This window comes from Aotus nancymaae, unplaced genomic scaffold (assembly GCF_030222135.1).
Source record: "Aotus nancymaae isolate 86718 unplaced genomic scaffold, 86718_ANA_hifiasm-v0.15.2.pri h1tg000079l, whole genome shotgun sequence".
In the NCBI taxonomy this organism is placed as follows: Eukaryota; Metazoa; Chordata; class Mammalia; order Primates; family Aotidae; genus Aotus; species Aotus nancymaae.
In genome coordinates, this window is record NW_026988494.1 from 20,843,088 (window position 1) to 20,866,157 (window position 23,070).

At 47.4% G+C, this 23,070-nt stretch overlaps 1 protein-coding gene across 2 annotated transcripts in view; it reads left to right on the forward strand.

The window, feature by feature from the left end:
• The first annotated feature begins 5,557 nt into the window (after positions 1–5,557).
• Positions 5,558–23,070, forward strand: part of SLC39A14 (solute carrier family 39 member 14) — a 57,793-nt gene continuing 40,280 nt past the window's right edge. Inside the window, exon 1 of one of the 2 annotated variants that reach the window (XM_064368843.1) lies at positions 5,558–5,637. The gene's annotated coding sequence lies outside the window, so the exon portion shown is untranslated. Of the gene's footprint in view, positions 5,677–23,070 lie in introns of both variants that reach the window. The other variant, XM_064368845.1, reaches the window with a different exon arrangement.

The following is a 23,070-nucleotide window of genomic DNA, read 5'->3' on the forward strand; positions in this document are numbered from 1 at the left end:
TTAGTTGGGCACAGTGGTGCATGCCTGTAATCCCAGCTACTTGGGGGGCTGAGGCATGAGAATCGCTTGAACCCTGGAGGTGGAGGTTGCAGTGAGCCGAGATGGTGTCACTGCACTCTGGCCTGGCAACAGAGCGAGTCTCTATTTCCAAAAAGAAGAAAGAAATCAGTTTGCTGAAGAGATAACGTGCACTCCATGTTCATCCAGCATGATTCACGATAGCCAAGATATGGAAACAACCTAAGTGTCCATCAACAAATGAATGGATTTTAAAAATGTGACACGTTTACACGATGGAATGATATCCAGGCTTAAATAAAAAACTGGACATTCTGTCACTTGACAACCTGGATGAACTTAGAAGACATTATGTTAAGTGAAATAAGCCAGGCTTGGCTGGACATGGTGGCTTACGCCTGTAATCCCAGCACTTTGGGAGGCCGAGGCAAGTAGATCACTTGAGGTCAGGAGTTCAAGACCAGCCTGGCCAACATGGTGAAACCCCATCTCTCTAAAAATACAAAAATTCACTGAGCGTAGTGGCCAGTGCCTGTAATCCCAGCTACTCAGGAGGCTGAGGCAGGAGAATCACTTGAACCCCAGGGACAAAGGTTACAGTGAGCCAAGTTTGGGCCACTGCACTCCAGCCTGGGTGACAAAGCAAGACACCATCTCAAAAAAAAAAAAAAAGGCACAGAGAGACAAATACCATATGATCTCACTTATATGTGGAATCTAAAAAAGCCAAGCTTATAGAAGTAGAGAGTAGAAGGGGAGTTACCAGATACTGGGTGGGGGTGGAGGGAGGTTGGCAGGGAGAAGGGAGACGTTGGTCAGTGAGTATAAAGTTACAGTTAGGAAGAATAAGCTCTAGTGTTTCATTGCACATCAAGGTGACTATAGTTAATACTGTATATTTTTAAATAGTGAAAAGAATTTAAAACTTTTCCACTACAAAGGAATTATTATTTTTTTTTAAAAAAAGAATAGCCTGACAAAGACACAGCAAAAAAGAATATGCATATATTATACATATATATCTATATTTGACACGATAGGCTAATTACCCAGATCTGATCATTTCCACAGTGTATACAGGTATCCAAACATCACATTGTACCCCATAAATATGTACAGTTATTATTTGTCAATTAAAGAAAACCAACTGAAGTGAAAGAGATTGCTTACAAAGGAAGTTAGTCAAACCAGCAGCATACTATTCCTGAACCACTATGGATGCCTTAAGACAAGAGGAATAGTAATTTTAAAAAGCAACTGTAGGCTGGATGCGGTGGCTCACGCCTATAATACTAGCACTTTGGGAGGCCAGCAGGCAGATCACCTGAGGTCAGGAGTTCAAGACCAGCCTGGCTAACATGGTGAAACCCCATCTCTACTAAAAATAACAAAAATTAACTGGGCATAGTGGCGCACTCCTGTAACCCTAGCTTCTCCGGAGGCTGAAGCAGAAGAATCGCTTGAACCCAGGAGGTGGAGGTTGCAGTCAGTCAGCTGAGATCGTCGCAGTGCACTCCAGCCTAGGTAACAGCAAGATGAGACTCTGTCTCAAAAAAAAAAAAAAAAAAAAAAAAAGGAACTGTTAAACTTCGAATTCTATTCCCAACTAAACATTCATTCACAGGTGAGGACAAAAATAATATTTTAAAAATAAAGATCAGGAAAGAAATTAATGAAATGGAGAACAGAGAAATAGAGAAAATCAAGAAAGCAAGTTGGTTCTTTGAAAATATTAACAAAATGGGCAAACCTTTAGCTAGACTGACAGAGAAAAAAGACTCAAATTACTAAAATCAGAAATGAAAGAGGGCACATTATTACCAACCTTAGAGGGAAGAAGAAAAAAAGGTGCTATAAGGGAATACTATGAACAGTTGTTTGCCAAAAAATTAGACAACTTAGCTAAAATGGACAGATTTCTACAGCTTACTAAACCAAGTATTTGTCCTAGTTGCCTTTTTTGTGTGTGTCAGAACCATCCGATGACAACAGAAATGAACAATCGAGGCCTCTAAAGCTGTTCTCTTTCAGCTGACAATGGAAGGAGCTAGTACTTCAGTCCTGGCTGACATGATTTTGGGTTGAATAGAACCTTCACATTCCTTTCAATCCTCTTAAATTTGTTAAGCCATGCCAAAACAGAGAATGCATTTTTTTCCAAGAAGGTACCAGAGAAATCTGATCATGGATCTCTGGACAGACTGTAAAAAAAGCTGGCCTAAGGCCGAACACGGTGGTTCACGTCTGTAATCCCAACACTTTGGGAGGCCGAGGCAGGTGGATCACCTGAGGTCAGGAGTTTGAGACCAGCCTGGTCAACATGGTGAAACCCCATCTCTACTAAAAATACAAAAATTAGCTGGGCGTGGTAGTGTGCGCCTGTAATCCCAGCTACTCAGGAGGCTGAGGCAGGAGAATCATTTGAACCCAGGAGGTGGAGGTTGCAGTGAGCTGAGATCCTGCCATTGTCCTCTAGCCTGGGCAACAAGAGTGAAACTCCGTTTCATAAAAAGAACAGCCGGCCTGAGACCTGGGGTGCAGAGGGATCTCACTCTGTCCACCTGATCAAGTTGCTTACCTTGTCACCACAAACCGCACAGAGGGCTGTCATCTGGAGTCCCCAGCCCACTCTGCACAATCGGCTGGAATCTCATTTCTCTGGCTTATTTCCCAAGGCTGTTCTATTCACCTCAGCTATGGGAAATCTGTCTATGTATCTTTTGGCAGGTAGCTGTGGTGTCTTGTCAGAAGGGAAACAGTAGCAATGAAAATGTCAGACTTTTGTGCTAAGTTCCTTTAAATATTGCCCAACAACAAACTTTTATTGAGCCAGCCAGTTCATTAATCCAGCAAATATTTATTGAAACTCTGTTATGTGCAAGATGTTACATTAGGAGATACAGGTATATACGGAAATCTCATGTAATCGAGGCAGATTAAGGTCTAATAAGGTTAGAGATTAAAGTGAAATAATTTTAAGGGAAAAAATATAAGTACCATAAACCATATAAAATTTTAATTCTGGGTTTCACAACCTAATAATGGTCATGAAGTCAACTTAGTGGGTTTGCTACCACTTTTTTAAGAACTTGAACTATAACAAAATATCATTCCCTTGCATATATTATGGATATTTTGTAAAATTTTTGTTTGCTATGTTATTTATACTGCAGTTGTAGTGTTAAATGTTTTTAATGTGGGTTACAGTCAAAAAATTTGAAAGGGTAGCTCAAACATGCTTCAGAAGAATCCAGAAGCTTGCAGACAAGAGGTGACTTTGGAGAGTTAGAATTTGGACAAGTTAAATTCTGCCATGTTGAATATAAACGTTTAAAAAAAAAAAGAATTTTGACAAGTGAAAATGGGTAATGAGAGGAAAAAGTGGAGAGCCGAGTCTGGGTGAGGTGGCTCACACCTGTATTCCCAGCACTTTAGGAGGCTGAGGTGGGCAGATCATTTGAGCTCAGGAATTCAAGACCAAGCCTGGCCAACATGGTGAAACCCCATCTCTAGTAAAAATAAAAAAATTAGGCAGGGTGGCAGGCACCTGTAATCCCAGCTGCTTGGGAGGCTGAGGCAGGAGAATCACTTGAACTTGGGAGGCGGAGGTTACAGTGAGCTGAGATTGTGCCACAGCACTCCAGGCTAGGCCCCAGAGTGAGACTCTGTCTCTAAATGGCAGGAGGAATGAGAGACTGAGAACTACCCAGCAACAAGGAAGGATTTAGGGGATACCTAAAGAATTTTGTGTGTGGGTAGATATGGGGAGTGAAGAGCTTTTGTTAATAATTAACTGTATTCCCTAATGGATTGCTGATAGCTTATCAGCTCTGCTTGCCCATGTGGACTTTGGCAGCTCAACCTTTGGTGTGATTGAAAACAAGTGAGAACTCCGTGATAGGCCCCGTGGTGGGATGTCTGGTCCTGCCCCCTCTCTGCCGTGCAATCTCCTTGAAGGTTGTCTAGTTCTCCTGTGGGCAGTATTGACACCTTGCCTGGAAAAGCGATGGGATTGCTCTCCGACTTTGGTTTTAAGAGATTAACACTCCTTTAGGATAAGGGCTTCATATCCTTCAGAGCTCTGTGTGTTGGAAGCATGTTTATTTCACTTCATCTCTGTGTGGGCTTACTCCTTTTCCGGTGCTTCAACGAAAGGCGTGATGGGGACTGGCCCCTTTCTGACAGCCCACTACAGTGGGATGGGAGTCCCACAAGGATTACAGAATGTCTGGAAAGCACCGAGTTTAACCAAAAGAGCAATAGAAAGGGTTCTTACAAAGATGAAGGGGCTCTGAGGGAAATTCTGCAAGAGATATCATTACTTTGAAATCACTTGGAAAATAAATGAAAGGAATATCACCCACCGCTGCCCCCATAACCACTGCAGCACTGTAATTACAGGGTGAGGATAATTGAATTTTAGAAACGCCGGGGCCCAGCTAGTCTCTTCCAAAGTAACATGAACAATCTGGCCCACTCTGGCCTGGCGAAGAGGAAGCCGCTCAGTTCTTGCCACCGGCTCCAGGGACTGTCTGCTTTCTTTCCTCCTTAGCACCGCCGTCACGGGGGTCCTCCCTGTAAGACCTGCAGAGAGTGGGATGTTGTCCCGTCCCTGCGCAATTTCAGAGACAACTAGTGCCGTCTGGGCACCAGTGACTGGGCTAGGAGCTGCACCGAGTATTAACTAGCTACAGTTGGGCTAGAAAGCCCTTCCTCTGAGCGCCCCCGAGGCTCAGGTGACAGCTGGCTCAGCTAATAGAGGAAATAGTCCTGATGTGCCGCAGAACAGAACAATGGGAGTCGAATGGGTGGTTTATTTTCTCAAGAAATCTGCGTTTCCCAGGCCTGATATACATCTCAGTGGGACTGTCCCACAGCTGAAGAGTCTCCTGGGACATTTTTCACCCCCCAAATGAACACTTCTCCCAACTTTGGGTTAGTGGGGTTCCTTAGGCGTCTGATCACTGTGGGAAGCGGTGCCAACATCGAGTCTGAAAAGTGAATATAATATGGTTTATCTGGAACTCAACCACGGAATTTTGGTTCTTTTGGCTGGTGGAAGTACGCAGAAGAAACATCGTTTAAGGGCGCGTCCCCTTCTAGAGTACCTTTCCGAACTGGGGAGGGAAGAGAAGCTTTCTGGGTGAACCAGCAGTGGTAAAATGCACATTCAAATCGAGTGGGTAGGACTCTCCTCCGGGCAGTTCTGGGTGGAGGCCAGGCGGTGAGAGCTTTCTGCGCCCGGGGAGCAGGTCTTCCCGGGAGGTTTTCGGAAGCAGGAGGGGGCCCTCGGGAGTCACGGCCAGAGCTCGCAGCGGAGCTGGAGGACGGAGGGTGGGAGCGCCGACCACAGCCAGGGCCGCGAGGCGCAGGAGGACGCAGGAGGACGCAGGCTGGCCAGGTCCCCGGCGCGCCAGCCCCACGTGGCAGTCCCGGGGCGAGCGGGGCGGGCCGGGGGCGGGCTGGAGGCGGGCCCGGCCGCTGACGCGCCGGGTATATAGCCGGGCATGCGCGCAGTGTCGGGGCCCGGACACAGCGAAGGGGGTCGGCGCGGGTGTTTGCACGGACGAACGAGCTGAGCTGCTCTTCCTGCCGCCGCCGGCCGCCTGGGGCCTTGCGGTGAGGCTGCGCAGGGCTGGGGCTGCCTCCGAGCCCCAGGTGAGGGCGGGGACGCGAGGGACCGCGGGATGGGCAGCGGCGAAGGAGCCGCGCGCCCCAGGCTGGGGCACCGGGTGGGGGCGGGGACAGCGCTGCGCCGAGGACCCGGCACCACCCGCGCCCGCCGGGACCCCCGGGTGGAGGCTGCACCTGGCCGCGGTGCCGGGATGGCGAGGGGAGAGGTCAAGGCGAGGCCCGTCCGCCTGGAGGGCGCGGATGCGAGAGCCGCAGAAGGGTGCCCAGAGCGTGGGTCGCCGCGCCGAAGGCTGAGCCGGGCTCCCGGAGCCTCCGCGCGGACAAGGACGCAGATCACAGACAGTAGGTGGCCAATCTGAGGGGCGGCTCCATGGGGCGATGGGATCTGGACTTTGCTTTCCAGGAGCTGCGTCCCCGGGCTCCCGCCAGTCCACCTCCTCCCAGAAGATACACATCCCCAATCTTCCGGCTGAGCGAATCTCCAACCTGGCTTGCCCGCGAGGATGGCTTTCTGGCTATTTTTGGTCCTTAGTGACCAACTTTGGTGGTCGGGTTCAGGCTGCCCCCTCTTGGTGGGTGAGGAGGTGGGACAAAGTCACCATCCTAGCAGTTTCATCTCTGATCCTGAGGTCCAGTTGAGCCGGGAAAATTTCCTCAGCTCTGGACTAGGGGTTCACTTTTGAGGATCTGGTGCATGCCTAGGCCTGTGTTCCAAAGAGAGGCTTCTCTAAACAGTTAAAGGGCCCAGCTGTACCGGAGGACTCCGGACACGATTTGGGCAGTGGCTGAGTGCTGTCTTGTGGCCTGAATGGAAGCATGGGGGTAGGAGCAGCTTTGACCTGACCCTTCTTCCTGGAGCAAGCCTGGTTTGGGTTTATGTCTTTAGTGGCTTTTCCTAGGAGCCCCAGGCCATTGGCACGGCTGTGCCTCCTGCGGAGGAGTGGCCTGGGAGTTAGTTCTGCCCTCTGTCCCTGATCTGCTCCTAACCTGCCCTGTGACCTTGGGAGGGTACTACGGTCAAACTAGGTCTTATCCACAATATGTATAATTCTGTAATCCTTACCTCTTGTAACACAAACCCTAAATATGGAGAGGAACTTGCATCCTTGGTAAAGCAAGAGAAGGGATGTCCAGAATTCTAACTTAGCAGCTGGGGTGAAAAGCCACATGTTCCTTTTCCTGGTGGAGGCTCAGAGAGATGAGTTTCCCATCACCTTTGTGGTAGCCAGGAGATAGGCTGGTGATCCTCTTCCTACGGCTGGTTTGCGGGTAAGACTATAGGGCACCAGACAGTGGAGGGCAATCCTCTGCATACTGTCTCTTCCCAAAGGGCCAGGCCAAAAGCAAGTTCTTGCTTAATTTATCATTTGTTACTCATCTGGCCTCTGGGGCATTGAGAGAGGGCAGTCCTAAGGGGGAGTTAAGATCCAGGTGTTGACTGACAGCTGGCCAGCCATTGCAGAAGCTGGAGGAACCGGCAGACCTGAGGAGTTGCGGGGGAGTGGGGCAGCTGCATCATCGGCCTTGTCATTTAGACCAGAGTAAGAACTATGGGCTTGACTGGGCAAGGTGGCTCATGCCTGTAATCCCAGCACTTTGGGAGGCCGAGGTGGGCGGACCACAAGGTCAGGAGATCGAGACCATCCATGGTGAAACCCCATCTCTACTAAAAATGCAAAAATTAGCTGAGGGTGGTGTAATCCCAGCTATTCGGGAGGCCGAGGCAGGAGAATCGCTTGAACCCGGGAGACAGAGGTTACAGTGAACCTAGACTGTGCCACTGCACTCCAGCCTGGTGACAGAGGGAGACTACGTCTCAAAAAAAAAAAATTATGGGCTCTGGGACACTTAGCACGTAGATGTACAGTGCCTGGTCTCTGGGTTCTGCAGTGATGGATGCACGCAGACAGCCTGGCCACCACCCTTCCAGTGCAGACTCTTGGGGAGAAACAGCATCCACAGATGAAGAACAAGATAGCAACACAAGAGAGGCCTCTGTGCTCTGCACAGTTCAGTTCAGAGAGCCAGCGCCCTCCTAGACACGGTTGTGCTCGTGGCGGAGGAATTCAGGGCTTTTGAGATAGGTGGGTCTCTGTTCAAATCCTGGCCCCGTCACTCTCCAGCAGTGAGAAATTTGTTAACCTGTGTTCTCACTGGCTTGTGGGATGTTGTGATTTTGCCTGGAACATAGTAGAGGGTTTGTCATCATTCTCATTGTCATCATTTTTGTGGGGTGGAGTGGGTTATTTAGGGGTCCCAGAGGCTGATAGTTGGGTTGGGTTGTAGGAATGGTGTGAGACTGGACATAAGGTTGATTCATGTCTTCCTTGACAAAATGGAGGGAATTTTCCTGCCCTTCTGGGAAGGCAGCTTTTCTGTGGCCTGCCAGGGGTTGTCCCACAGATCAACTGGGCAATCTTACTGAAAAGAAATTTTTTTCCACCTTTAGTTCTGGGAGCTACTCTGATTTCTTCAGAGAAGAAATGCCCCTTCTCTGGGCTGATGGTAGCCAGGAAGGAGTAACAATGCCTGTGTGTGCTTGCATGGTGCATGTGTTCTTGTGTGTGTGGGCACACTTGTGTGTCCGTGTGTGTAGGATATATATCAGTCACTGGACTGGTTCTGTTTTTAAATCCTGCTTCCCTTCTTCCGCCTTCCTTACGTGCTCACACCCTGCACTATTCCAAGAGGAACCTCAATGCATGTCCAATATTTGCCGAATCGTGGGGTTTACACAGTAGTGCTGTGGATAGATTGCGTGTGCCTGGGAACCAGGACTTCCCTCTCCCCACTGTGCCAGAATAATAGCCTGCCCGCACCTGACCTGGCGAAGGTAATGCTCGGCCTTGTTGTTGAGCCCCAGAACCATCGAATGTTCTGGCTTTGGTGATCTTGGAGTCCCATCCCTTTATTTTACATTGAAAGAAATTGGATCCAGGGAGGTAAATTGGTGTTCCTGAGTCACGTGGTTGCCAGTGGCCAAGAGACTTGATGGAGAAGACCAAAGAAGGGTTTTATTTTTGATCCTAAATGTAATTATGAAATTGTTGACGCCTCCAGGCTTTGCTTGGAAACTAGAAGAAGGGCCAGGCACCGTGGCTCACACCTATAATCCCAGCACTTTGGGAGGCCGAGGCTGGTGGATCACCTGAGGGTGGGTGTTTGAGACCAACCTGACCAACATGGAGAAACCCCATCTCTACTAAAGATACAAAATTAGCTGGGCATGGTGGCGCATGCCTGTATTCCCAGCTACTTGGGAGGCTGAGGCAGGAGAATCGCTTGAACCTGGGAGGCAGAGGTTGCAGTGAGCCAAGATCGCACCATTGCACTCTAGCCTGGGCAACAAGAGCTATACTCTGCCTCAAAAAAAGAAAAAGGAAACTAGAAGAGGAAGGGACCATTTGTCCCTGTGATTATTGAGGGAGGGGGTGTTAATTTCTTCTGGATGAGTCTCTCTCTTTTCAGACTCCCTGGAGACATGGGAGGCTGAGGAGTGAGCGGGGAAGGGGCCTGCTGCTTAGCCCAGCTGGCACTCACAGGATGTCTGCAGTGGAACTTCTCTGACCTCAAGGCTGGCGGGTTGGTGGAAAGCCAGGAGATAAGGAGTCCAGAGTCCGCCACCTCGACTGCCACCAGCCAAGGGCCTCATGCCCACCTAGGGGACAGGAGGGCAGACCCTGGGACACAGGGTCATGAAGCCCCACTGTCTTGTCCCACGCGGGCATTAAGCCTCTCAGAGGGGGCCCCCATTTGGGCCCGGCAGAGGCAGAGTTGCAGAAGCTGGGAACCTCTAACCTGCACAAGAAGAGGACAGGCAAGCCACAGAATTGCCCTGCCCAAGGGAGCCCAGAGTGCGGAAACCAAATTCCCCACCTTGACAACTGGAGATCTGGCTGCAGTGAGACCTCCTAACCTCCCTCTAGGGGCAGGCCCCGGAGAATCCTGGGGCTTGGTGGAGTGAGAAGGTGACTGTCCTACCTTTATTACCTCTGAGTTCCTAATGGCTCTCAGGCAGGGCACTCAGTCTTAGTAGTTAATAAAAAAATCAGATAAAAGTTGGGAATCTTAAAAAAAAGAAAAACTGCATGTCTTAAATCATTTATCTTTAAAACATGTATGTATTTTTATTCACCAAAATTTGATTTAGCGCCAAGGCCTTTTCTTTGAGTCTTTAGATCCCTTATTTAGACTTAGAAATTGTTTCTATGTAAAAATCATACCTGTAATTTCCGATTTCCTTTATTAAATTTTTTTTCCCTTTGGGAGGCTGAGGCGGGTGGATCATGGGCTCAGGAGTTTGAGACTAGCCTGGCCAACATGGTGAAACCCCATCTCTACTAAAGATACAAAAAAAAATTAGCCGAACGTGGTGGTGCGCACCTGTAATTGGTGCTACTTGGGAGGCTGAGGCAGGAGAATCGCTTGAACCCAAGAAGTGGAGGTTGCAGTGAGCCAAGATCGTGCCAGCACTCTAGCCTCCTGAGTGAGACTCAGTCTCAAAAAAAAAGAAAAAGTTTTTTTTTAATTTTCTACTAGGCTCCATATTCACATGGTTGAAAAATCAAAATGGTAAAAAAACAGCAAAACCTTGTCTTCCTCCAGCTTTTCAATAAATGCTCCAAGGTAGTGTTTTAAACATTCAACACCTTGCTTTTTTCACCTATCAACTTTATTAACTAGTGAATAAATAGTTATTTATTCACTTTTCCATGTCAGCACATAGAATGCTTTTAGCACTCTCTGTCATAGCTGTGTAGTATTCCATAGTATGGGGGAACCATCTTTTTTAACCAACATGCATATTACCCTGTCCCCACTTATGACTGCAGAATACATCTGTGAAGTGAGATCCCTGGGTAAAAGGTTAAATACCTCATAAATCTGTTAATTCACTTTTGTTAAATAAAAAAAGAAAGCAAAGACGAGATATTTGTAAAACATACTTAGTTTAATTTCAGCTTTTTATTTTCCCATTTGCAACCAGTCTTTCTAGATTAGTAATTCTCAAACTTTTTGATCCTAGGACCCCTTACATTGCCTTTTGTATATGTGGCTTTCTGTATAGTGTACTAAAAATTAAAATTGAGAAAAAAATCTTTTTTTCTGAGACATAGTCTCACTATGTTGCCGAAGCTACTCTTGAACTCCTGGCTTCAAGTGATCCTTCTGCCTCAGCATCAAAACTGAGAAATTTAAAAATAGTTATTTATTCACTTATAAAGCAAAAATAAGGCTATTACATGTTAGCATAAAAAATGTGTTTCATGAAAAATAACTATTTTCCAAAATAGTCAAAAGAATGGCCTTGCTTTTATATTTTTAGAAAGTTCAGGATTTTAAAATAATTTTTTTATTGTATGATAATGAGAGAACAGATTATAATAGGCGTAACTTAAATTTGCTGTTAAGAAGTCAGTTAAAAGTTGTGAGAACAGGCCGGGCGCGGTGGCTCAAGCCTGTAATCCCAGCACTTTGGGAGGCCGAGGCGGGTGGATCACGAGGTCAAGAGATCGAGACCATCCTGGTCAACATGGTGAAACCCCGTCTCTACTAATACAAAAAATTAGCTGGGCATGGTGGCGCGTGCCTGTAATCTCAGCTACTCAGGAGGCTGAGGCAGGAGAATTGCCTGAACCCAGGAGGCGGAGGTTGCGGTGAGCCGAGATTGCGCCATTGCACTCCAGCCTGGGTAACGAGCGAAACTCCGTCTCAAAAAAAAAAAAAAAAAAAAAAAGTTGTGAGAACAAATCGAGCTAATGTGAGAACACATATATATTATACCCTAAACTTCTACCGTAGAAATTTCAAAAAACTCAAGATGACACAAGCACATGTCACATTTCATGTAGCTTCTGAAAAGTGAGAGTGAAAAGCTTTTAATGTCTGAATATTAGAATAAAAATAGTCTTTTACCTCAGGGACCCCAGGTGTCATAAAGACAGTAATTTCAAAATTGCTGTTCTAGATCACTTGATTTACTTTTCTAAGAAATGACACATTTTTCTTTGCATTTATTTTTATTTTATTTATTTTTTTGATACAGTTTCACTCTTTTGCCCCGGCTGGAGTGCAATGGTGCCATCTCTGCTTCCGCAACCTCCGCCTCCCGGGTTCAAGCGATTCTCCTGTCTCTGCATTTTATTTATTTATGTAAGACAGAGTGTTCATTCTGGTTGCCCAGGCTGGAGTGCAGTGGCACAGTCTTGGCTCACTACAACCTCCACTCCTGGGTTCAAGCGATTCTCCTTCCTCAGCCTCCCAAGTAGCTGGATTACAGGCTCCCACTACCATGCCCAGTTAATTTTTTGGATTTAGTAGAGACAGGGTTTCACCACATTGGTCAGGCTGGTCTCAAACTCCCGACCTCAGGTAATCCACCTGCCTCGGCCTCCCAAAGTGCTGGAATTACAGGCGTGAGCCAGCTTGCCTGGCCTGCGTTTATTTTTTTAGGGTTTTTTTGTTTTTTCCTTTTTGTTTTTCCTGAGACAGTCTCTCTCTGTCATCCAGGCTGGAGTGCAGTGGCGTAATCTTAGCTCACTCTACCTTCCAGTTCAAATGATTCTCCTGCCTCAGCCTCTCAAGTAGCTGGAATTACAGGTACGCACCACCACGCCCAGCTAATTTTTTGTATTTTTAGTAGAGATGGGGTTTCTCCATGTTGGCCAGGCTGGTCTCAAACTCCTGACCTCAAGTGATCTACTGGCCTTGGCCTCCCAAAGTGCTGGGATTAAAAGTGTGAGCCACCATGCCTAGCCTTCGGTTGTTATGTAAATAAATCATAACCATTTAAATAAATAGAACCTGCATAAAGCTGGCCCTTGGCACTGGAACCGGCAATGGTGACAGCAGGTGGTGGGGTGGGGAGTTGGGGGAGGTTGGCCACCTGGTAAGGGGCTGTTGGCTGCAGGGAGGAACTGGATACCTGGGGGCTGTGATCAGTCCTGTGGCAGTCAGCTAAGAGAGCTGCTAAGTACCATCTCCATTCCTGAGATGCTTGTGAAATGTGTGAGGAGCTGTGCACATGTGGAAAGTCAGATGCAGGCTGTGGCCTTCCTGAAGCTGCAGCGAGTGGAACAGAGGAGAAGTACTTCATGAGGCCAGAGGAGGGAAGGCAGGAGCCGGCAGAGAAGGCTTCCTGGGGAGGGACTGATCCACCTCTTGAAAGCTGGGAAGGAAGGGGAGAGAGCAGGGTCCCGGTAAGGAGAGGTGTGTGAGTGGTGGGATGGTGCGGCTGATAAGAGGGAGCAGCAAGGGAGGTGGCTGGAAATGTAGGTTGGGTCCAGGAGTCTTGAATGGCTTGGGGGTCTAAGGTACCAGTGTTCTCTTCGAACATGGAGCTGTTTCCATATCAAAGACTTAACTGCTTTGTACCAGCAGCCTTCTGTCTTGGGGTGCAGCCTGTCAGCCTGTTCTTTTTCTTTTTCCGGAGTGAGAGAGGCTCTCACTCTGTCACCCAGGCTGGAGTGGAGTGGTGCGATCTTAGCTGACTGCAACCTCCCTCTCCTGAGCTCAAGTGATTCTCCCACCTCAGTCTCCCAGGTAGCCGGGACTCCAGGCACAGGCCACCACACTCGGTTAATTTTTGTGATTTTAGTAGACACAAGGTTTCACCTGTTGGCCAGGCTAGTCTCGAACTCCTGACCTCAAGTGACATGCCTACCTCAGCCTCCCGGAGTACTGGGATTACAGGCGTGAGTCGCCGCTCCTGGCCTGGCCTGCTCTTATCTGGAGCAACTTCATTCCCTCACCAGCGCACTTCCTCCAGCCTCCTGCCTGCTGCCTTAGCCCTCAGAAGCATGGAGCAACCCCACCTCTGGCCTGAACATAGGCCTTAAAAGTCTCTCCCAGAAACTCTAATGGATGTGATTAACTATATGACACAGAATTCCTCCAAACCATTGTTTGGTATTTTTGTCAACTGTATTTTCTTTTGATGGTCAAAAGTGATGGCTTGCATATTGTAAAGTGCAAAAAGTATTTGGGACAGGGGGAGTCGATAATCCTGCTGCAGTCTCTGCTTACATATTGGCATAGTTCCTTACAGTTTTTTTTTTTTTTTTTTTGGGGAGGGAGATATAATTGGCTGTCTACTCCCATCTTATCTTGACATCAGAATTTCTCCCTAGGCCAGGTGGGTGGATCATGAGATTAGGAGTTTGAGACCAACCTGGCCAAGATGGTGAAATCCAGTTTCTACTAAAAATACAAAAATGAGCTGGGAACAGTGGTGGGCATCGGTAATCCCAGCTTCTCAGGAGGCTGAGGCAGGAGAATCGCTTGAAGACGGGAGTCGGAGGTTGCAGTTAGCTGAGATCATGCCACTGCACTCCAGCATGGGCAACAGAGCAAGACTCCATCTCAAAAAAAAAAAAAAAAACTCCCTAAGCATTTAGTCTGTCTTATGGCTGTATCTTAGTTTGCTTAACCATTTCCTTTTATTTTGTACTTTTATTTTGAACTAATTTTAGATGTACAGAAGAGTTTGCAAAAATATAGCAGAATTCCTTTATATTCCTCACCCCAGATTATAATTATATAATCAGGAGCAGGAAATCAACACTGGTGTAACACCGTTAACTAAACTGCAGGCCTTATTTAAATGTCACCAGTGTTTCCACCAGTGTCCTTTGGCCGTTTCCAGGACCTGATCTGGGATCCCACACCGCATTTAGTTACTTCGCCCTAGTCTGCTGCAATCTGTGGCAGCCTCTCCCTCTTTTCTTGTTAGAATGTTGGAACATAAAGTGATGTTGCATCCTTTCACAGTATCCATCATGACACAGGTTTTTTGTTTTGTTTTGTTTTTGTTTTTTTGAGACAGGGTCTCACTCTGTGCCCACGCTGGAGGGCAGTGGCACGATCTTGGCCCACTACAACTTCCACCTCCTGGGTTCAAGCGATTCTCCCACCTCAGCCTCCCAAAGTGTTGAGATTACAGGTGTGAGTCACTGCACCAGTCGTGCCATGTCCGAGTATTTCCTTTTCTGTTTTTTTTTTTTTCTTTCTTGAGATGGAGTTTTGCTTTTGTTAACCAGGCTGGAGTACAATGGCAAAATCTCCGCTCACCACAACCTTTCCCTCCCAAGTCCAAGCGATTCTCCTGCCTCATCCTCCTGAGTAGCTGGGATTACAGGCATGTACCACTATGCCCAACTAATTTTGTATTTTTAGTAGAGATGGAGTTTCTCCATGTTGGCCAGCTGGTCTTGAACTCCCAACCTCAGGTGATCCAACAGCCTCAGCCTCCCAAAGTGTTGGGATTACAGGCACGAGCCACCACACCCAGCCGGGAGTATTTTCTTACTGGTGATATTTACCTGGATTACTTGGTTGGTGTCTGCTTGATTTCCACACTGAAAAAAGGTTTTTTTTGTTTTGTTTTGTGGTGGTGGTTTTTTACAAAAACTGAATGGGGCTGGGTACAGTGGCTCACGCCTATAATCCCAGCATTTTGGGAGGCCAAGGTGGACAGATCACTTGAGGTCGGGAGTTCAAGACCAGCCTGCCCAACATGGTGAAACCCTGTGTCTACTAAAAATACAAAAATTAGCCAGGCATGGTGACATGTGCCTGTAATCCCAGCTACTCGGGACGCTGAGACAGGAGAATTGCTTGAACCCGGGAGGCGGAGCTTGCAGTGAGCTGAGATTGAGCCCCTGCACTCCAGCCTGGGTGACAGAATGAGACCTCATCTCAAAAAAAAAAAGAATGGATAGACTGAAAGTTATCCTTCTTTCCCTTTGTAGTTTCAGGAGATACTTTGAGACTATGCAAATTCTGTTTCTCCTTGTACTTTCATCCCCGAATTTTAGCATCCCTCTGTGGACCCTGCTTGCAGCAATGATTATTGTGATGTTTGCCTAATGATTCTCTATTTTCCTCTTCTACATTTATTTATTAGAATTTTTTGTAAGCAAGAGCTGGCCCTGCTTTCCCATTTATTTATGCATTTGATTATTCATAATCGGATTTTATTTATTTTTTTAAACTTATTTTATTGAGAAGGAGTTTTGCTCTTATTGCCCAGGATGGAGCCCAATGGCATGATCTCGGCTCACTGCAGCCTCCACCTCCTGGGTTCAAGTGAGTCTCCTGCCTCAGCCTCCCGAGTAGGTGGGACTACGGTCATGCTCCACCATGCCAGGCTAATTTTGTATTTTTAGTAGAGATGGGGTTTCTTTATGTTGGTTAGGCTGGTCTTGAACTCCCGACCTCATGTGATCTGCCTGCCTCAGCCTCCCAAAGTGCTAGGATTACAGGTGTGAGCCACCGCGCCTGGCCCAGATTTTAGTCTATGGGTTAAAATTGAATAATATTGGCAAGGCAGGTGGATCACGAGGTCAGGAGTTCGAGACCAGAGTGGGCAACATAGTAAAACCCTGTCTATACTAAAAAAATTACCAAAAATCAGCTGGGCATGGTGGCAGGCACCTGTAATCCCAGCTATTCAGGAGGCTGAGACAGGAGAATTGCTTGAACCCGGGAGGCGGAGGTTGCAGTGAGCCGAGATCGTGCCATTGCACTCCAGCCCAGGCGACAGTGCAAGACTCCATTTCAAAAAAAAAATAATAATAATATTATTATTTGCGGCCCAAATTGTTCTAGCTTTGACAATTTAGGAGCTCCTTCCAGTTGTCTCCTTCCAGTTTTTCTGGGAAGCCCATGGCTTTTTTTTTTTTTTTTTTTTTTAAATGTTTCCTTAATTTCTGGTACTACAAAATATTCCAGGCTCATCTTGTAACTTCCCTGCCCCAGCCCTAGAATCAGCCACTTCTCCAAGGAGTTCTGATTTCCTTTATTGGAGAATGGTGTTTAAAACCAAGGTCTGGTTGCTAGGTATGTTCATTGCTTCTAGGTCCTCTTAGCAGACAAAGCTGGAGAACAGATAATTCGGCACCTATCTGTATACATGTTTACTAAAAAATTTGAGTTTGTCCTGCTACTTCTGATTCTGATCTAACCTCTTAAATTCCTTTTTATTTTAGTCTTTCCCTTTCCATTATGACTTTTTCTCCAACAGTGAAAAACCCTCTCAGTCATTTTCTTAGTTGGAGTGAAGGTTGTTTTCCACTGGTTTTGCTCTTATTATCGTGGCCCCGATTAATACACATTTCCACATGTGGACTGTTGATTATTTGACTCAACTCACCTTTCAGATGATAACATCTGGAGGCAGAGGCGAACGCTTCAAATACTCTGATTCTGCACCCAGAGCTGCACTGGGGTGTACTGAATTCTTGATCAGCGTCTTACCTGCTGAATACCCCATTCAGGTCTGTGCCTACTCAGCTACGCTCTCCCTCTCTGCAGTTCACGTCTTCTGCCAACTGTAATTGTCTTTTTTTTTTGAGATAGAGTTTCGCTCTTGTTGCCCAGGCTACAGTGCAAAGGTGCGATCTTGGCTCACCACAACCTCCGCCTCCCGGGTTCAAGTGATTTTTCTGCCTCAGCCTCCTGAGTAGCTGAGATTACAGGCATGCGCCACCATGCCAGGCTAATTTTGTATTTTTTAGTAGAGACGGGGTTTCTCCATGTTGGTCAGGCTGGTCTCGAACTCCTGACCTCAGGTGATCCTCCTGCCTTGGCCTCCCAAAGTGCTGGGATTGCAGGCGTGAGCCACCACATCTGGCCTGTATTTGTCTTAAACAGTACTCCTGTCCAGTTCCTAGCTTTAGAATTCTTTGTGAGATGAGAACCATAGCCTAATGTTAGAAGCTATAAGGCCTGCCTGGTCCACGATCAGAACCCACTACCACTCATTTCCATACCACCCACTCTTGGCAGGCGTGTGTCAGAAGAGTGAGTTAATTGGAAGTAAACTGGGATAGGAAGAAGTGCAGAGACCCAGACTGCCTGGCTCTGTCACCTGTGACCAGGACTTGTCACTTCACTGGTCTGGGGAGTGGAGGTCTGTCTATCAGAGCAGGCAAGTGTATTAGTATGACACACCCATTTATCATTTCAGAATTCTTTTTTTTTTTTTTTTTTTGTGAGACAGAATCTCGCTTTGTCACCAGGCTGGAGTGCAGTAGCACGATCTCAGCTCACTGCAACCTCCACCTCCCAGGTTCAAGCAATTCTCCTGCTTCAGCCTCCCGAGTAGCTGAGACTACAGGCGCGCACCACCATGCCCAGCTAATTTTTGTATTTTTAGTAGAGACAGGGTTTCACCGTGTTGGCCAGGATGGTCCCGATCTCTTAACCTCATGATCCTCTCGCCTCGGCCTCCCAAAGTTCTGGGATTACAAGCGTGAGCCACTGCTCGTGGCCCATTTCACAATTCCTTAGGCCAGGCCAGAAGTCAGAATACTGCATGACTGGCTTCTTTGCTGGGGGTCTTATACGACTAAACTTAGGGTGTCAGCCGGGGTTTAAGGGCCTCTGCCAGGCTCAAATGGTTGTGGAAAATGCAGCTCCTTGTGGCTATGGAAATGAGGTCCCTTGCCCCCTCACTCCTGTTTTTCGTTGCTGGCTGTCAGCCAGGGGACGCACTCAGTTTCTAAAGGCCCCTATATGTCCTTTCCACATGGTCCCCTCCATCCCCGGTGAGCCAGCCTCTTGCCCACATCGAGTCTTTCTCAGCTTCAACTCTTTTTGCCAAAAGGAGCCATCCCTTTTAAGGGCTCACCAGATTCGTTCTGGCCCACTCAGGGTAATTTCTTTGTCTTAGGTCAACTAAGTTGGTCAGCAAATACCCGCAGACTCACTTTTGCCACGCAATGTGCTGTGATCCCAGGAGCGACGTCTCATGTTTATGGGTCCCGCCTACACACAGTGGTGAGGGTCACTGGAGTCATCTTAGCATTCTGCCAGCTACAGCTCAACATGATCAGGTGTTAATTCTAGCACCAAAGTATTTACCCATGGATCTGTGTCCCATGACTCCCCTGACAAGTTACCAGAAACTTGATGGCTTAAAAATGACAGAAATGTATTCTCTCACAAGTCTGGAGGTCAGCAGTGTGAAATGCAGGTGTCACCAGGACCATACTCCCTCTGACAGCTGTAGGGGAGAATGCTTCCTTCTTTTCCCAGCTTTTGGTGGCTCTTGGCATTCCTTGGCTTGTGGCCGCACCACTCCCATCTCTGCCTCTATCTTCACCTGGCCTTCCCCTCTTGGTGTGTGTTTCTGCACGTCCAAATCTCCCTCTTCTTTCTCTTATAAAGACATAGGGCTTGGTGCGGTGGTTCATGCCTCTAATCCCAGTACTTTGGGAGGCCGAGGCAGGCAGATCACCTGAGGTCAGGAGTTCAAGACCAGCCTGACCAACATGGAGAAACCCCATCTCTACTGTGGCACATCCCTGTAGTCCCAGTTACTTGGGAGGCTGAGGCAGGAGGAGGCTGAGGTTGCTTTGAGCTGAGATTGTGCCATTGCACTCTGGCCTGGGCAACAAGAGCAAAACCCCATCTTAAAAAAAAAAAAAAAAAGACATAGGTTATTGGATTTAGGGCCCGTCGTAAATCTAGGACAGTTTCATCTTGACATCCTTAATTGATTTTATCTGCAAAATCTCTATTTCCAAATAAAGCCACTTTCTGAGATTTCAGGTAGACAGTTAATTGCGGGGATAATATTCAACCCACTAGATTCAGGGTGGGGGGAAATGTCACTTAGTAAACTCTGGTCCACAGAGCTGCCAAAGAAAAGAGTTTTCTTTTAGACCTAGGAAAGAAGGCAGGCCTTGCTGTGGAGGCTGGGGCCCAGCCTCAGGCTGTCTGCTCCCCTCATGGCGACACAGATCTGAAAACCAGGTGGGTGGAAGGCTGGCCTACAGGCCCTGTGTCCTTAGATACTTTGCAGTACAGTCAGCTCTCAGTCTCTGTGTCTGTGGGTTCAATCAACCACAGATGGAAAGTATTTGAGAAAAGAAACAAAACTAACAATATAACGATGACAAAGAATACAAATAAATACAGTATAGAAATTAGTTACGTGGCAATTACATTATATTTGATACTATAAGTAACTTAGAGATGGTTTAAAGTCTGTAGGGAGGAAGTGCGTAGGTTATGTGCAAATACTATGCCATTTTATGTCAGGGACTTGAGCAACTGTAGATTTTGGTATCCTGGAGGCGGTGAGGGTGTCTTGGAACCAATCCCCTGCTGATTTCAAGGGATGATTGTACCAACAACTTGCCTCTGTACAGAGAGCTCTGGTTGAGTGTGGGATGGGCAGAGGACAGACTGTGGTACCCCTGTGACAGAGAGGGAAAACAGAGCAGAGAGTTTAACTAATCGCGGAGTGTCATGCTTAGAAGGGACAGCGTGTCTGGTCGAGCAATCTTCAATTGTCAGGCCAGTTCCTTGGGCAGAGAGGGGCTGTGTCACTGGGTTAGGGACGCATGCACAGATGCCAGTCTAAGACTGGAATCTACTTAATACCTCCAAGTGAAGATCTTCAAAAAGGGAGCAGAAAGCATCCCCCTCCATCCCCACTTATCATCAGTAAGCCTCTCCATTCCCCCTTTTTTTTAACCCTCTGAGACAGGGTCTCACTCTGTCCCCCAGGCTGGAGTGCAGCGGCTCGATCATGGCTCACTGTGGCCTTGACCTCCCAGGTTCAAGTGATCCTTCTACTTCAGCCTTCCAAGTAGCTGGGACTATAGGTGTGTGCCACCATGCCCGGCTACTTTTTGTATTTTTAGTAGAGATAGGGTTTCGCTGTGCTGGCCAGGCTGGTTTCGAACTTCTAACCTCGTGATCTGCCTGCCTTGGCTTCCCAAAGTGCTGGGATTACAGGAGTGAACCACCATGCCTGGTCTCTCAAAAAAAATTTTTTTTTGAGACGGAGTCTCACTCTGTCGCCCAGGCTGGAGTACAGTGGCACACTCAGCTCACCGCAACCTCTCCCGGGCTCAAGCGATTCTCCTGCCTCAGCCTACCAAGTAGCTGGGACTATAGGTGTGTGCCACTATGCCCGGCTACTTTTTAGTAGAGATAGGGTTTCGCTGTGCTGGCCAGGCTGGTTTCGAACTTCTAACCTCGTGATCTGCCTGCCTCGGCTTCCCAAAGTGCTGGGATTACAGGTGTGAGCCACCACACCTGGCCCGAAACTTTAAGTGCAAGAAAATACGGGTGTATATGCCTATACTTACAGGGCAGGAGAGGATTTTCCAAGCATGTTTACTAAAAGCAGAAACTTTAAAAAGGAAAAACATGGTATATTTGGCTTTACCTCTTTAAAAATTGTCTCAATAATACCAGTTAACAAAATTAAAAGGCAAACAACTAATTAGGAAGAATATTTGTAACGTGACAAAAGGTTAATATTTTGCCATATAATAAACCAATTTTAAAAAATGAATGTATCAGCGAAAACGGGCAGAGAAGGCTGGTCATGGTGGCTCATGCCTGTAATTCCAGCACTTTGGGAGGCCGAAGCGGGCGGATCACCTGAGGTGAGGAGTTCGAGACCAGCCTGGCCGACACGATGAAACCTTGACTTTTCTAAAAACACAAAAATTAACTGGGTGTGGTGGCACGTGCCTGTAATCCCAGCTACTCTGGAGGCTGAGGCAGGAGAATCACGTGAACCCAGGAGGGGGAGGTTGCAGTGAGCCGCGATCGTGCCACTGCACTCCACGCTGGGCATCAGAGTGAGATTCTATCTAAAAAAATAAAAAAAGTGGGGGCAAAGAAGAGTAACCAGGCAGTTTGTAAAAGGAGAAGAAATATAAATGTTAGTAAACTTAAAACACTGATAATCAAAGAAATGCAAATTAAAAGAATTAGAAAAATAAGTAACTTTTGACCTATCAGATTGTAAAGATGGAATATTTTAATACTTAGTGTTAGTGAGAATCCTATGAAATAGGCATGCAAGCACAGGTGGGAGGAGTATGGAATTAGTTAACTGTTGGTCAGTGGTACAAACCTGTAGTCCCAGCTACTTGGACAGATGAGGCTGGGGAGGATTGCTTGAGTCTTGGAGTTCAAGACCAGCCCAGGCAACACAGCAAGACCCATCTCTACAAGAAAAAAATTAAAAATTGGCCAGGCGTGGTGACTCATGCCTATAACCCCAGAACTTTGGGAGGCTGAGGCGGGTGGATCACCTAGGGTCAGGAGTTCGAGACCAGCCTGACCAACATAGTGAAATCCTGTCTCTACTAAAAATATAAAAGTTAGCCAGGCGTGGTGGCACGTGCCTGTAATTCTAGCTACTCAGGAGGTGGAGGCAGGAGAATCGCTTGAACCCAGGAAGTGGAAGTTGCAATGAGCCGAGATTGTATCACTGCACTAAAGTTCGGGCAACAGAATGAGACTCCATATCAAAAAAAAAAAGGGAAAGAAAAATTAGCCCTGGCCTGGTGGCATGTGCCTATAGTCCTAGCTACTTGTGAGGTGGGAAGATCCCCTTGAGTCCAGGAGTTGAAGGCTGCAGGGAGCTATGATCGGACCACTGCACTCCAGCCTATGCCACAGAAGTGAGACTCTGACTCTATTTAAAAAAGAAAAGAACAAAACGTACAACCTTGAGGGGTTTGCTTTGCTTTTGTTTTGTTCCTTTTTGAGACAGTCTTACACTGCCACCCATGTTGGAATGCAGTGTCTTGAGCTCACCTCACCATGGCCTCTGCCTCCTGGCCTCAAGCGATCCTCCTGCCTCAGCCTCTTCAATAGCTGGGACCACAGACGCACGCTACCATGCCCAGCTAATATTTTTTCATTTTTGGTAGAGACAGAGTTTCATGGTGTTGGCCAGGCTGGTCTTGAACTCCAGGGCTCAAGTCATCTGCCTGCATCAGCCTTCCAAAGTGTTGGAATTACAGCTGGGAGCCACCACGGCCGGCTGGTGGTGGTGGTTTTTTTTTTTTAACCTGAAGATAGGGAACCTTGTCTATGCAGGTCTTCTGCTGGCTTTGATGGAAAGCTGGGTATGATATGAGCCAGAAACGACCACCAGGAGATGGTCCTAATAAATCTGTGTTAACTGTAACCCCTGAGGGCAGGGACTGCCTCCCAGCCAGTTCGTCCTGGATCTTAGGATTCCTTTCATTCTTGGAAGATCCCTTCTGTCCATCCCTTAAGTCTTTTCTTTGTTTCCAGCTGGGAAACAAGGAGCCAGCTCATCAGAAACACCTCCTCCATCACACAGGGATTGCTGGGCTGCTGTCCTGGAGGGACCAGGAGGGGCCAGGAGGGCGGCAGACCTACACCAGCTGTATTCTTTCACTTATTTTACTGGAAACCCTGAAGGTTGTTTTTGTGTGGGAGCAAGTGGGGTGGGGTGGGGTATGTATCTTGCTATTTGAGAGACCCCTGTAAGATTGAACAGTCTTCACTCTCTGTCCTTTCCTGGAAACCAGAGGGCCCCGGCCATGCCCCAGGAACTGGGAGCTTGTTTTCTTAGAGCACAGTGTACTTGAGGCTTGGGGCCAGGTGGAGCCGTGCTAGCCTGCAGGGAGG